Genomic DNA, 12,975 nt, shown 5'->3' on the forward strand with positions numbered 1-12,975 from the left:
AACCTCGGCTATTTCATTTGGCTGTGCATAATTTAACTCCCAATAAAAGCACCAAGGTTGTTATGGAATGCTTTTTTTTAGCAAGGTTAGCAAGTCCCACTTATTTTGGTAAAAAGAACAGAGATCTGCATTAGAAAGTGAACATTTGACACAAAAAACTCAAGTGGTCCTCATCATGCAGTGGAGTCCTAGAATTTGCTGTAGAAATTGGAGATAAATAACGAATCAAATAAAGGTCGGGGGGGTTATGACAGTTTCATAATGACTAAATTTAGAGACTTCTTCTATTACAGGAGTGTATGAGGTGGCAGTTGTTAGCTTTGTTAAACCTGGTTGCTTAGAAACCACTGACTGATTAGAAGATAGTTGCTATCTACGTCTATAATTATTGTGATTACTATTACTGCCATAGCTCTTGATGGGAACTTGAAAATGGTATTATGGTGAAGTATTCCACAAACCTATAAAATCACATTACATAGCCCAGTACAAAAGATTTATAATGTCCCTTCCTTGCCCTTGGAAAATGGGCTCATTTACAGAATAACGCAATTATTTTCTTTCAGCTTGCATTGTGTTTTTCTTTCAAGCCCATTATGAATTAGAGTCCAAGGTTATTAACAAAGATGAGAGGAAGGAAACACAAACCTTCTGAGTAAAGAACATCAGAGGTTTATCCTCCTGAGGTTTCTATCTCTTGATTGAGTAAGTGGCAACTTTCAAAATCTCAATGTGAGAAACGCCAAGCCCATTTATTTTGCTTGCGATTGTATTAGTAAGTAATAAAAGGCATGGAAATAGATTACATTTTTATTTATTTATGCTGACGCATAGGACAAATTCACTGAAATTGTCTCTGTGGGGATACAATCTAGGTGGGTTTGAAGCGGGAGTTTAATCATTTCTATTTTGTCCTTTAAACAAACGAAATCACTGCAAACAAAGCCAGTACACCTGCATCATTTTTGTTGCATGTGCACTTGTGTGCAGATAATCCTTGTAACCAGGAGCCACCGATGCTGGTGCAGTAATTACAGTGGGACAGAAAGAAAGCCATATTCACTGTGGAGAAAATGGAAGGCAGAGCAGGTGTCCCCACTCCCAGCTATTACAGCACACATACACGGCAGTTCATATACACCTGGGTTTCTCTAAGGCTTCTTGCAGAGGAGCTAGGGTAATTCTTATCTGACACTGGTAAATCAGGTGTGTATAAACACACTAGCCCAACTCTACCATCTTTAAAAATTACCCGTAGAATTTTCTCTTTGTGTGTATGTACGCGTTCATCTGTGCTTGTGCATGTGGAAGCCAAGGGTTGACCTCAAGATTATTTCTCAATCATATTCCACCCTTTCTTCTGTGAATATAGTCTTGAAGCTCACTCATTTTTTTTTGCATTTTTTAATTAATTTATTCTTGTTACATCTAAATGTTTATCCCATCCCTTGTATCCTCCCATTCCCCCCCCTCCCCATTTTCCCATTATTCCCCTCCCCTATGACTGTTCCTGAGGGGGATTACGTCCCCCTATATATTCTCATAGGGTATCAAGTCTCTTCTTGGCTACTTGCTGTCCTTCCTCTGAGTGCCACCAGGTCTCCCCCTCCAGGGGACATGGTCAAATGTGAGGCACCAGAATACGTGAGAAAGTCGTATCACACTCTCCACTCAACTGTGGAGAATATTCTGACCATTGGCTAGATCTGGGAAGGGGTTTAAAGTTTACCTCCTGTATTGTCCTTGGCTGGTGCCTTAGTTTGAGCGGGACGCCTGGGCCCAAATCTGCCTATCATATTGTTCTACTTGTAGATTTCTAGGACCCTCTGTATCCTTTTATTTTGCTGTTCTCCCATGCGTCTCTCATTTAGAGTCCCAATAGGATGCCTTCCTCTCTGTCCCAGTTTCCTGGTAAGTGAAGGCTTTTGTGGGACATGCCCCTTGGGCTAGTATGCAGATATAAGTGAGTATATACCATTTGATTCTTTCTGCTTCTGGGTTAACTCACTCATTATGATCATTTCTAGCTCAATCCATTTATCCACAAATTTCGGGAATTCCTTGTTTTTAATAGCTGAGTAGTATTCCATAGTGTATATGTACCACAGTTTCTTTATCCACTCTTCTACTGAGGGACACTTAGGCTGTTTCCATGTTCTGGCTATTATGAATAAGGCTGCTATGAACATGGTTGAGCAAAGTTTCTTGTTGTGTGCTGGAGCATCTTCTGGGTATATTCCAAGGAGTGGAATAGCTGGGTCTTGAGGAAGCCCTATTTCCATTTTTCTGAGATAGCACCAGATAGATTTCCAAAGTGGCTGTACTAGTTTGCATTCCCACCAGCAATGAAGGAGTGTTCCTCTCTCCCCACATCCTCGCCAGCATGTGGTGTCGCTTGAATTTTTGATCTTAGCCATTCTGATGGGTGTAAGATGGAATCTCAGAGTTGTTTTAATTTGCATTTCCCTGATGACTAAGGAGGTTGAGCATTTCTTTAAGTGTTTCTCAGCCATTTGATACTCCTCTGTTGGAAGCTCACTCATTTGGCCAGGCTGGCTGGGCAGCAAAATCCTGGGCTCCACCTGTCTCTCTGCAGGGCACGGACTGTAATGTTGAACTTTTTCTTTTTAGCATGGATACTGGGGGGATGAAGTGGAATCTTTGTGCTTGCATAGCAAGCTCCTAATTGACTGAGCCATCTCCCTAATTCTACCTTTTTCTTAGGCTAATACTGAGAACATGCAGCAGATTCCCTGGAAGTCACAAAGGCCCTCCCTGCATAGATCTTATGGAAGGAAATGTCTTGTTTAATAGGTGCCTACTGACTGATTAAGCAATGTCTCATTTTTTTTAATGGTCACACCTGATGACAATTACATTTTATCTATGCAATGGGATTGTAGAAAAAAAATCAATTAAAATATTTTGATGGACTCTGGAAATTTCCATAATTAAATGCTGTGTTTATTGTACTGGTATAAAAACCATTAGTAAAAGTATCTTAGATAACCCTAGAGATAAAGGTGGATTTGTGTGGGGCTATTGTCTTCCTAATTTTGTGCCTGTAGATGGGGCCTGCTCTCTCCAGGTAACCTGTCATATTTTACAGCTACCTATTGGATTTCTCTGCTTTCCCACTGATGCTAGATCTTTCTCTGTTGTCTGTCTAAAAACTTCTTTCTATAATCATATAAAGGAGAATCTTTATTGAACTTTATGAGGCACATTTGATTTTTGTCTTAGTTATGGACTGTAGTAGTTGTTCTCTAAAAACCTGACAATAAAATTGAAGATTCCTAACGCCTTCTCTTACTGTGCATTATGAAAATACAGTTCCTGCTAGACATAACTTAGTCCTCAGGAAAAGGGAGTGGACCTCTCGTTTCGGCTGTTCCCCTATGTGGCTAATTTACAACAGCCAAGACTGCTGGCTGGAGTGTCTGGGAGTATTTGCTGTCTTATAATGAAACTCTGAGAAGATAATGAGGACAACAGGAATAAGATCACATATAAAATAATGGTAATTAAAATGTAATGGGATATGAGTACAGACAGAGATCACTGCTAAGCATCAAGAGGTGCTCCCTGTCTTTATAATGGGCTCTCTAAGAAGGCTTTTTTTTCTTCTTCCCCTGAAGCAACAATAATGAGAATGCACTGAAAAACAAAAACAAAAACAAACAAACAAACAAAAAACCCCCAAAAAACCCAGCAAGCCTCAAAGGGTGGCTCTTAAGATTTTTTTTTTTTTTTTACTAAAAACAAAGAATGATTTATTTTATTGGCATATGCTTTTCCCCCCTGCATTTTCCAGTGATTGACAGGCAGAAGAAAGTGTCAGAGGCCTGGGAAAAGGCATTCTAGCATGCGTCTGGGAACTGAATTTGAGTCTTCTCAGAGGATAGGCAAACCATCTTAACTGCTGAAGCACTTTTATATATTTTCTTAACATAAATGTGTATATTGTATTTATATGTTAATATAATGTATGACCATTATAGAAAAATGTTACTCAGCAAAAAATATGTAAAGAGCATAGAGTGCTACAGGATACCAATGTGAAGGTGACAGTCAGTGGTCCAGCTGGGTTATTAATTGACTTTTTATTTATTTACTCAAAATACCTAGACAGAAATTTGAATAAAGACTTCTTTTTTAATTAAATATTTTTTATTTTTTACATATACATTTATATTATTGAACATATATACAATAAACTACCTACAACAAGAAGAACCACGACACAATCAGGAATTATATAAATGTTACATTCTTAGTGTTTTTGGCTATTGTTTTTGACAGCCTTGAAGAAGACATCTTTCCTATCTTGGTGTGTCTAAAGTTCTGAATGTAAATCAATATCTATCATATTTAGTCATCATCAACTTAAAACATCTATCTAGACCTAAAAACATCTTAAATTCTAAACAAGCTTAATTGTAAAACTAAACTATATGGTCTTCAGCCCCATCAGAGACTTGAGAAGGAATAAAGTTAATTTTTAAGGTAGTAGGAGAAAACTGGCAATAAAGACTATTTTGTCATAACAAAGTTACATTATTTTTCTTTTATTTATTTGTTTATTTCTTTGTTTATTTGAGACAGGGTTTCTCTGTTTGGCGTTGGCTGTCTTGGACTTACTTTGTAGACCATGCCAGCCTCGAACTCACAGAGATCCACTTGCCTCTGCCTCCCTGAGTGCTGAGGTTATAACAGTGTGTAGCCTGCTTGACCCAAATTTACATTCTTAAAATATCATTTATTTTCTTCTTTTTAATACGCCTCTCAATTTATGATTGCTTTGCATTCTCAGGCTGTAGTTTGTAAACCGTGCTGATTATTTCAATATTAAATTATTAGCATGAGTTAATTGGAATTCTAATTGCCAGAAAGGTGAACATTGTATTAATCACAAATTCCAGGAGAGATTTTAATTTGATATTGCCAATGACACCAACATAACAATGCCCTCTTATTTTAGGTGTTGCTTGTCTGTATAATTTCCTTGTCCCTAAGGAATTTCAAATCATGATCTGTACTGGAAGTATTACAATACTTCTGAATAACAGAGTGTATGATGGTATTAATATACAAACAATGGTCCATGTTGGATCTGCCCATGCTGATAATCAGGGTTTTATTGCACAGAACTTATTTCTCTAATTGTAGGAATGTCTTTATTGGTATTTCCTTATGTAATAGGCCTCTCTCTTATGCGAAAATGTTTCACAATGATCAGAAAATACATCTTTAATATATAATTTCTATATTTTACTTGTCTTATAAATATCAAGTAAGTTGAACCTACCTGTTCAAATTTAAGCCGTTAGACATACATAACTGGAAATTATTAATGAAAAAAATGCTTGCAAAACTATTTTAAATACCTATTATGGGATTTAGTTACAACATATTTCATTAAGAGAAAGAACACAAGTAATAAAACTAAGAAAGATTATAATTGGGTAAAGCAGTTAATTTTTGAACACTTAGCTATAAATGTTCCTTATATTTCTTAAAAATGATACTGGACATTTTAATCCTCTGCAACCTTTGTTAAACTTGGAAGCTTTATGGTACCAATTCAAATAGATTCTATCTTCAATTTTGGGTGTTTCTGGACAGTTATGGGAAAGATAATAACAACCTATATCTATATGAAGACATTAGATCAATCAATCTGTTAATTAAAATGTAAAAACTACCACTTTAATTACTTATTATTATACAACTTTGTTTCATCTGTATATTTTATAAGAGATAAACCATTTGTTATTTTAGCTGCAAGATAAAGGGAATAAATATCAAAGTGTGGACCCAAATATAATCCTCTGAGATTTTTCTGAGCATTTGGCCCAGTATCACACACATTTGAAGTAGTATACCCTGAATCACACACATTTAAAATAGTATATTTTCTACCTCTTTTGCACCAGTTTGATGATGTGTTATGATTCTATGAGTTAACATAGTGATCGCTGCTGTGTGTTCTTTTAAACTTATATGGTGTAAGGTGAAATGATCACCCACAGGCTGCCCTTGTCTATATAGAGGAAAATTGGATTATATTTAAATTATTTCCTTGTCACATACCCCTAAGCAGAGCATTGACACATAGGTTTGTATTCACTTATTTACTGAATTTTCATTAATTATTTTTCATTTTCTTCTTCTTTTCTTAGCATCAAGAGAGTCAGCAGGAGCCGGGCGTGGTGGTGTACTCCTTTAATCCCAGCACTCGAGAAGCAGAGGCAGGTGTATCTCTGAGTTCGAGACTATCTTGGTCTACAAGGAGAGTCCAGGGCAGCCAAGGATGACATAGAGAAACCCTGTCTCGAACAACAAGAACAAGAACAAGAACAACAACAAAACAACAACAACAACAACAACAACAAAACACAAAAAAAGAATTTGTAGGAATATCAAGGTAAGGTTTCTCATTAATGGATGAATAAGTTACCAAAGGAAACCAGGGGAGCATCAATCCCTTTGTGTAGGACCAAAAATAAGCCATGAGAGTGGAGGTAAACATCACAGGTTGATGCCAGTCATCCTCCTTAGTAAGAGGAATGCTGCAAAAGTGTGACATTCCAAGGATTCAGTTCTAGGACTTGAGACTACAGGCTCAGCCTCAGCTGCACAACAAATTTGGGCCAGCATTGGCTATGTGATGCTCTGTCTCCAATATCACACCAAACCAACTAATCAGACAAACACAAATTTCAAATTGGTAAGGGAGTAGTTTCTGCTACGTGGAGAAAGAAGTCTTCAACAATTATCTTAAGGCTGGAAAACCTTGTCATCCTTTGGAGGATCAATACCTTTTCAACATGTGAATAGAGTGTACTCCACATTATAAATCCAAAAAAAAAAAAAAAAATGGGTAAGCAAAGAATTGCAGAATCAGGAACAGCAGCAATCCAGCAGACTCACATATCAGCAATAAGGTGTGCAAGTAAAGCCACACTCCTTTTCCCTTGGACCACATTTCATATGGGCTGCTTCTGGACATCATTGTCCAGTCAGGAGGAGAGTGCTCTTTCTGCAGGTAATTCCTGCTGTAAAGACCCTCCCAGAGCCATTCAGAATGGCACATATCAATAGATTCCAGAGCCAATTCAAATAAAAATTCACATGTGTTTTCAATGTAAGTACTTTGCCCAGGTCATACTGCTATCCAAGGACACTGGAGTCTGAATCTCAGCATTTCTGACGTCAAATTTCTTGTTGACAATATGAACTCCTACCACAATATGTCTGTGAAAATGCAACAGCTGAAAATATATGCATTGCAATAATTGATAATATTATTATAAAGAGAAAAGGCAGCATCAAGCTAGCTTTAATTTTAGTTAATAAAGATAGACTTTTTCTGTTCCCTGCGTATAAATGCTTTTCATTGCGTAGGATCTTTCCTGGTGTATGAATTAAAATATAATGCTAGCTAATATTATTGGGTCATAGGATTAAGCATATACCTCACTCTGTCAGGTGCTATATGTGTGTAGAGCAGTGAGATTGGTTTCATGTTTATAAAACTCATGTCATTGAGATACAGACTAGTGATTGCATATTAAATTGAGAAAATTCTCAAAGGAGTGATGATATTCTTAAAACAATGTGCTATTACAGTTCAGACAATAAAGGGATTGCTCCTTTAGTGCTGATGTAGGAAGTATAAGCAGCCACATGGTTTAGGAAGTTTAGGTTGGTCAAAAAGAACTCAGATAAAGATGGCTGCCATAGATTGGACTTGGGCTCGAGCAATAGCCTTGACTCTCCGGGTAGCAACCACTGAGACTAAAGGAGTTTCTCAGGGATCATTGATAGTTGGGCTCAGCTGCTAATTAAAAATGTCATTCTGTTTCAAGATGTCTTTTCAAGATGTGAAAATCTCTGTTTTCCTCCTTGATGGTTGACAATAATAATTAATGCATAATGAGGAAACTTAGCAGAGTTTGACAACATGTTCTTGGGGAGGAACTTGAAAAGGACTTCAAAATAATTATCTGAAGCATATTGCAGCAATATTATGATGTGGCAAATAGATCAAGAATATTTAAAATGAAAATATGTCCAATTGCATGTTATACTTTAAACTAAAAGACATATTTTCACTTAAAATTGTTATCAAATCTTAAAGTTAGTAGACTGAATTGTGTTATGGTATTTTCATACACACATGCCACTGTATTTCTTTCTAATTTGTCTCTCTATCTGACTTCTTTCTGCTCTGTCCTTACCACCGTCTGTCCAGTACTTCCCACTCCTGCTTTCATGTTGCTCCATTGGTTTCTTTCCCCTGCTTTTTCCAATGTCTTCTTCCCTTCTCATGATTTCCCCATCAAGCTGAAACACACACATCAGTAAACACACACATACTTATACATTTAAATCTAGGTTTTATATATGAGGGAAAACACTCAACATTTATCTTTCTTCATCCAACTTTCTAGGTTAATATATCAATTTTCAGTGCCGTCAAATTTTTGCAAATATTACTATCTTATTTTTCTTTATGACTCAATGAAATTTCATTACTTTTATATATGTTTTATTTATCCATTCATTACTTGATGGACACATATCCTGATTTCGGTTTCAGGCTTTTGAGGGTAGTGCAGCAGTAACTGTCGATTTGCAAGTCTCTGTGGTGTGTTAAACTTCAGTTCCTCAGGACTATACTCGGGAATGGCATAGCTGGGTGATATAATAGACCTGGTCTTAGTTTCTTGAGAAATCACTAAACTAAAATTTCAGTTTACACTCCCCCTCAGTGGGTAAGGGTTCTGTTTTCTCTACTCCTTCCTCAGTATTTGTGTCATTTGTCTTCTTGATAAAAGACCCATTCTTTAGAGTTTATAACAGGACTTCTCTGGACTGACCTTCAGTTGAATAAAGACATGGAGATTTATTAATATTTGTAAAAGCTTAGGCTAATAGCGAGGCCGACTCTCAGCTAGCTCATACAAACTAACCCTACTAACCATGGTGTATGTCCTGCTATATGGCCAGGTCCTTGCCCCTCCTTCTCTCTCTGAACCCCAATGTGGCGCCCGCGCCACCACGGTACCGAGTCGAGGGCGAGGGACTGCGGATTTAACTCATGCGCGCGCGCACACACACACGCACGCACGCACGCACGCACGCACGCACACACGCACGCACACACACAGCGGGTCCTTTGTGCTAAGAGAGCAGCAGCTGTGGCAGCAGCCATGGCAGCGTTTTATTATTCTTCCCAGAGTTCCAAAGAGCCTTCTTATAGGCAGCAAAACAGGAATCCTCCTCCCAGGTGAAATCCCTCAAGAGGTGATTGCACACAGGAGGAAAAGTCTTGAGGATGGGAGGGGCACATTCTCAGAGCAGTAAACATGACTAGCTAACCAAGATAAACACAGACATGGAAGCTGCTAGAAATAGGACATGAAACAGCAAGACAGGCAGGCAGCCCAGTCAGGCCTGGTTCCTACACCCCAATACATCTGTTAGTTACCCATATCACAACAGCCAATCCTACCACACCTGATTCTTTTCCGGGAACCCCTCTGATGGGACAGAATTAACAGAAACACACCCTCAGTGTACAAAAGATTACCCCAACAGATGTTAGGCAGAATCTCAAAGCAACTTTAATTTTCATTTCCCTAATGACAAAGGAAGTTGAACACATTTCAGGTATTTATTGGCCATGTGTACTTCATTTCTGTACAACTGTCTATTTAGCTCATTAGCCCACTTACTGATTGGATGCTTTTTCAAGTGTTTAATGCCTGCAGTTTTAAAAATATTCTAGAGATTCTCATTTTAATAAAAAGTCAATCTTGCTTTATATGGTTTGTCTCAAGTAATCAAGGCATATAAGGAAAGTACCTAGCAGAAATATTAATATTAAGAAAAATAAAAATTAAAGTAAAATATTAACAGAGTTATAGTCACATTATGGTTATAGCTCACAAAAGACTTGTCCATAATTGATCATTATTTACATAACAGCACACCTTAAAAATATATAAGACAAAGATTCGCAATTTAGCAAAACTGCTGCAGTAGTACAATTATGGAAGCTTGGGACTCATCTCTTAGAACTTGTGGGGTTTAATAGACTGCAAACGACTAATGCAAGATGGAGTGCAACCTAGCGAGATTTCTTACAAACGCACTGCAGTTAGAGGACTTTAAGTCTCATACAGTCATCTTACTGCATATAGACAAGCCCAAATTAAGGTAACAGTGAAAGGATCTAAAGCAATTCAAATGGATATTTTTGGATAATCATTAATTTCCTTACAATATAACTTATTTCACTATAACTTGATATAATTTTGCTTTGAATGGATTTAAACAGGAGGCTAGAAAACTGCTGACAATTGAATAATTAGTTATCCATAAGGAACTGGCTTCAGAAACCAACTTTGCTTGAGACTCTAACTGGGAGACGCCACTGCTAGGGAGGATCCCTTGGGAACTCCAGAATGAAGGAAATTCAAACTATTTCCTATTCCTTAACAGGATCAAAGTATGTATGTTTCCTAAATGAGACTTCTGTGAGATCAAAGCAAAGTATTAGGGCTTGTCATTTAGTGTAATTAATTTTAGCATATCAGGGCTTCTGGGAAATTCTCTATCCACCTGTCTGGGAGTTAGCTGGGCAGCATGGAAGCTGTGTCTACAGGACATGCATTGCTAAATTTTTCAGATGAAAGGATAAAATCAGACATTTTTTTCTGATAGAAAAATTATGGAATAAATACGAGTTCATCCAACTGTGGGATCCTATGGTACATTCATCTTCACTGGTAAAATAACACAAAGATGTTTTCCACAATGGGTCTGTATCTTTCATACTTCAACAAATTTGTAGGATCATTCTGTTTGTTTCTTTTTTAATTCCTTATGAGTGCATGCTCAGATGGTTTTCATTTATCTAAAACCAAAGCATATGTGATTGGGTATTGCTTTGTTCTTGCTCAGTTTTATGTTTATTAACAATGTCGTTTCTTCATCTAACTATTGCTACATCCAGCTCACTCTTCAGGAAGCATCAAATATCTCCAGTTTTTTACTTCATTGAGAAATCTCTCAGTTTTGCCCTAACACTTCAAATAAGTTTTCTTTTGGCTGTCGAGGTCTTTTGACCATCATTTGCTCTTGGTTTGGGAATGGGATCTGTCTGGCTTTCCCAGCTGCTTGTTTTTTTTTTTTTTATTAATTTATTCTTGTTACATCTCAATGTTTATCCCATCCCTTGTATCCTCCCATTCCTCCCCCCTCCCCATTTTCCCATTATTCCCCTCCCCTATGACTGTTCCTGAGGGGGATTACGTCCCCCTATATATTCTCATAGGGTATCAAGTCTCTTCTTGGCTACTTGCTGTCCTTCCTCTGAGTGCCACCAGGTCTCCCCCTCCAGGGGACATGGTCAAATGTGAGGCACCAGAGTACGTGAGAAAGTCATATCACACTCCCCACTCAACTGTGGAGAATATTCTGACCATTGGCTAGATCTGGGAAGGGGTTTAAAGTTTACCTCCTGTATTGTCCTTGGCTGGTGCCTTAGTTTGAGCGGGACCCCTGGGCCCAAATCTGCCTATCATATTGTTCTACTTGTAGATTTCTAGGACCCTCTGTATCCTTTTATTTTGCTATTCTCCCATGCGTCTCTCATTTAGAGTCCCAATAGGATGCCCTTCCCCTCTGTCCCAGTTTCCTGGTAAGTGAAGGCTTTTGTGGGACATGCCCCTTGGGCTAGTATGCAGATATAAGTGAGTATATGCCATTTGATTCTTTCTGCTTCTGGGTTAACTCACTCATTATGATCATTTCTAGCTCAATCCATTTATCCACAAATTTCGGGAATTCCTTGTTTTTAATAGCTGAGTAATATTCCATAGTGTATATGTACCACAGTTTCTTTATCCACTCTTCTACTGAGGGACACTTAGGCTCTTTCCATGTTCTGGCTATTATGAATAAGGCTGCTATGAACATGGTTGAGCAAATTTTCTTGTTGTGTGCTGGAGCATCTTCTGGGTATATTCCAAGGAGTGGAATAGCTGGGTCTTGAGGAAGCCCTATTCCCATTTTTCTGAGATAGCACCAGATAGATTTCCATATTGGCACAGGAGACAACTTCCTGAACAGAACACCAACGGCCCAGGCCTTAATGTCAACCATTAATAAATGGGATCTCATGAGGCTGAGAAGCTTCTGTAAGGCAGGAGACACTGTCAAGAGAACAAAGCGACAGCCTACAGACTGGAAAAAAATCTTCACCAACCCTACATCTGACAAAGGTCTAATATCCAAAATATATAAAGAACTCAAGAAATTAAACACCACCAAACCGAATAACCCAATTGAGAAATGGGGCTTGGAACTAAACAGAGAATTCTCAACAGAGGAGTATCAAATGGCTGAGAAACACTTAAAGAAATGCTCAACCTCCTTAGTCATCAGGGAAATGCAAATCAAAACAACGCTGAGATTCCATCTTACACCCCTCAGAATGGCTAAGATCAAAAACTCAAGCGACACCACATGCTGGCAAGGATGTGGGGAGAGAGGAACACTCCTTCATTGCTGGTGGGAATGCAAAGTAGTACAGCCACTTTGGAAATCTATCTGGTGCTATCCCAGCTGCTTTTAAGAAGGCATCAGCCAGGCTCACTGTTGCCTTACCTTTCTGTCCGTGTGACGCTGTTAGATAACTTCATTGTTCATTTGTTGCTCTGTGTTGCTTCCTTATGAACTTTTAACACTTCAAAATTTTGAGGAATTTCAAAGCTCAGTATCTTTCATCATTTCTAGAACATCTTCATGTCCTGATACTCTGATTGCAGATGTCAGACTCATAATCCCATCCCATCCCATCCACTCCTAATATCCTTAACATGGTCATTATTTTATATCTTTTTTGAAATTGGTTTACTATTTGAAAACCATTACTATCTCTTACATTCACCATTCACAGAG

This window comes from Acomys russatus, chromosome 20, assembly GCF_903995435.1.
Source record: "Acomys russatus chromosome 20, mAcoRus1.1, whole genome shotgun sequence".
Lineage (NCBI taxonomy): Eukaryota > Metazoa > Chordata > Mammalia > Rodentia > Muridae > Acomys > Acomys russatus.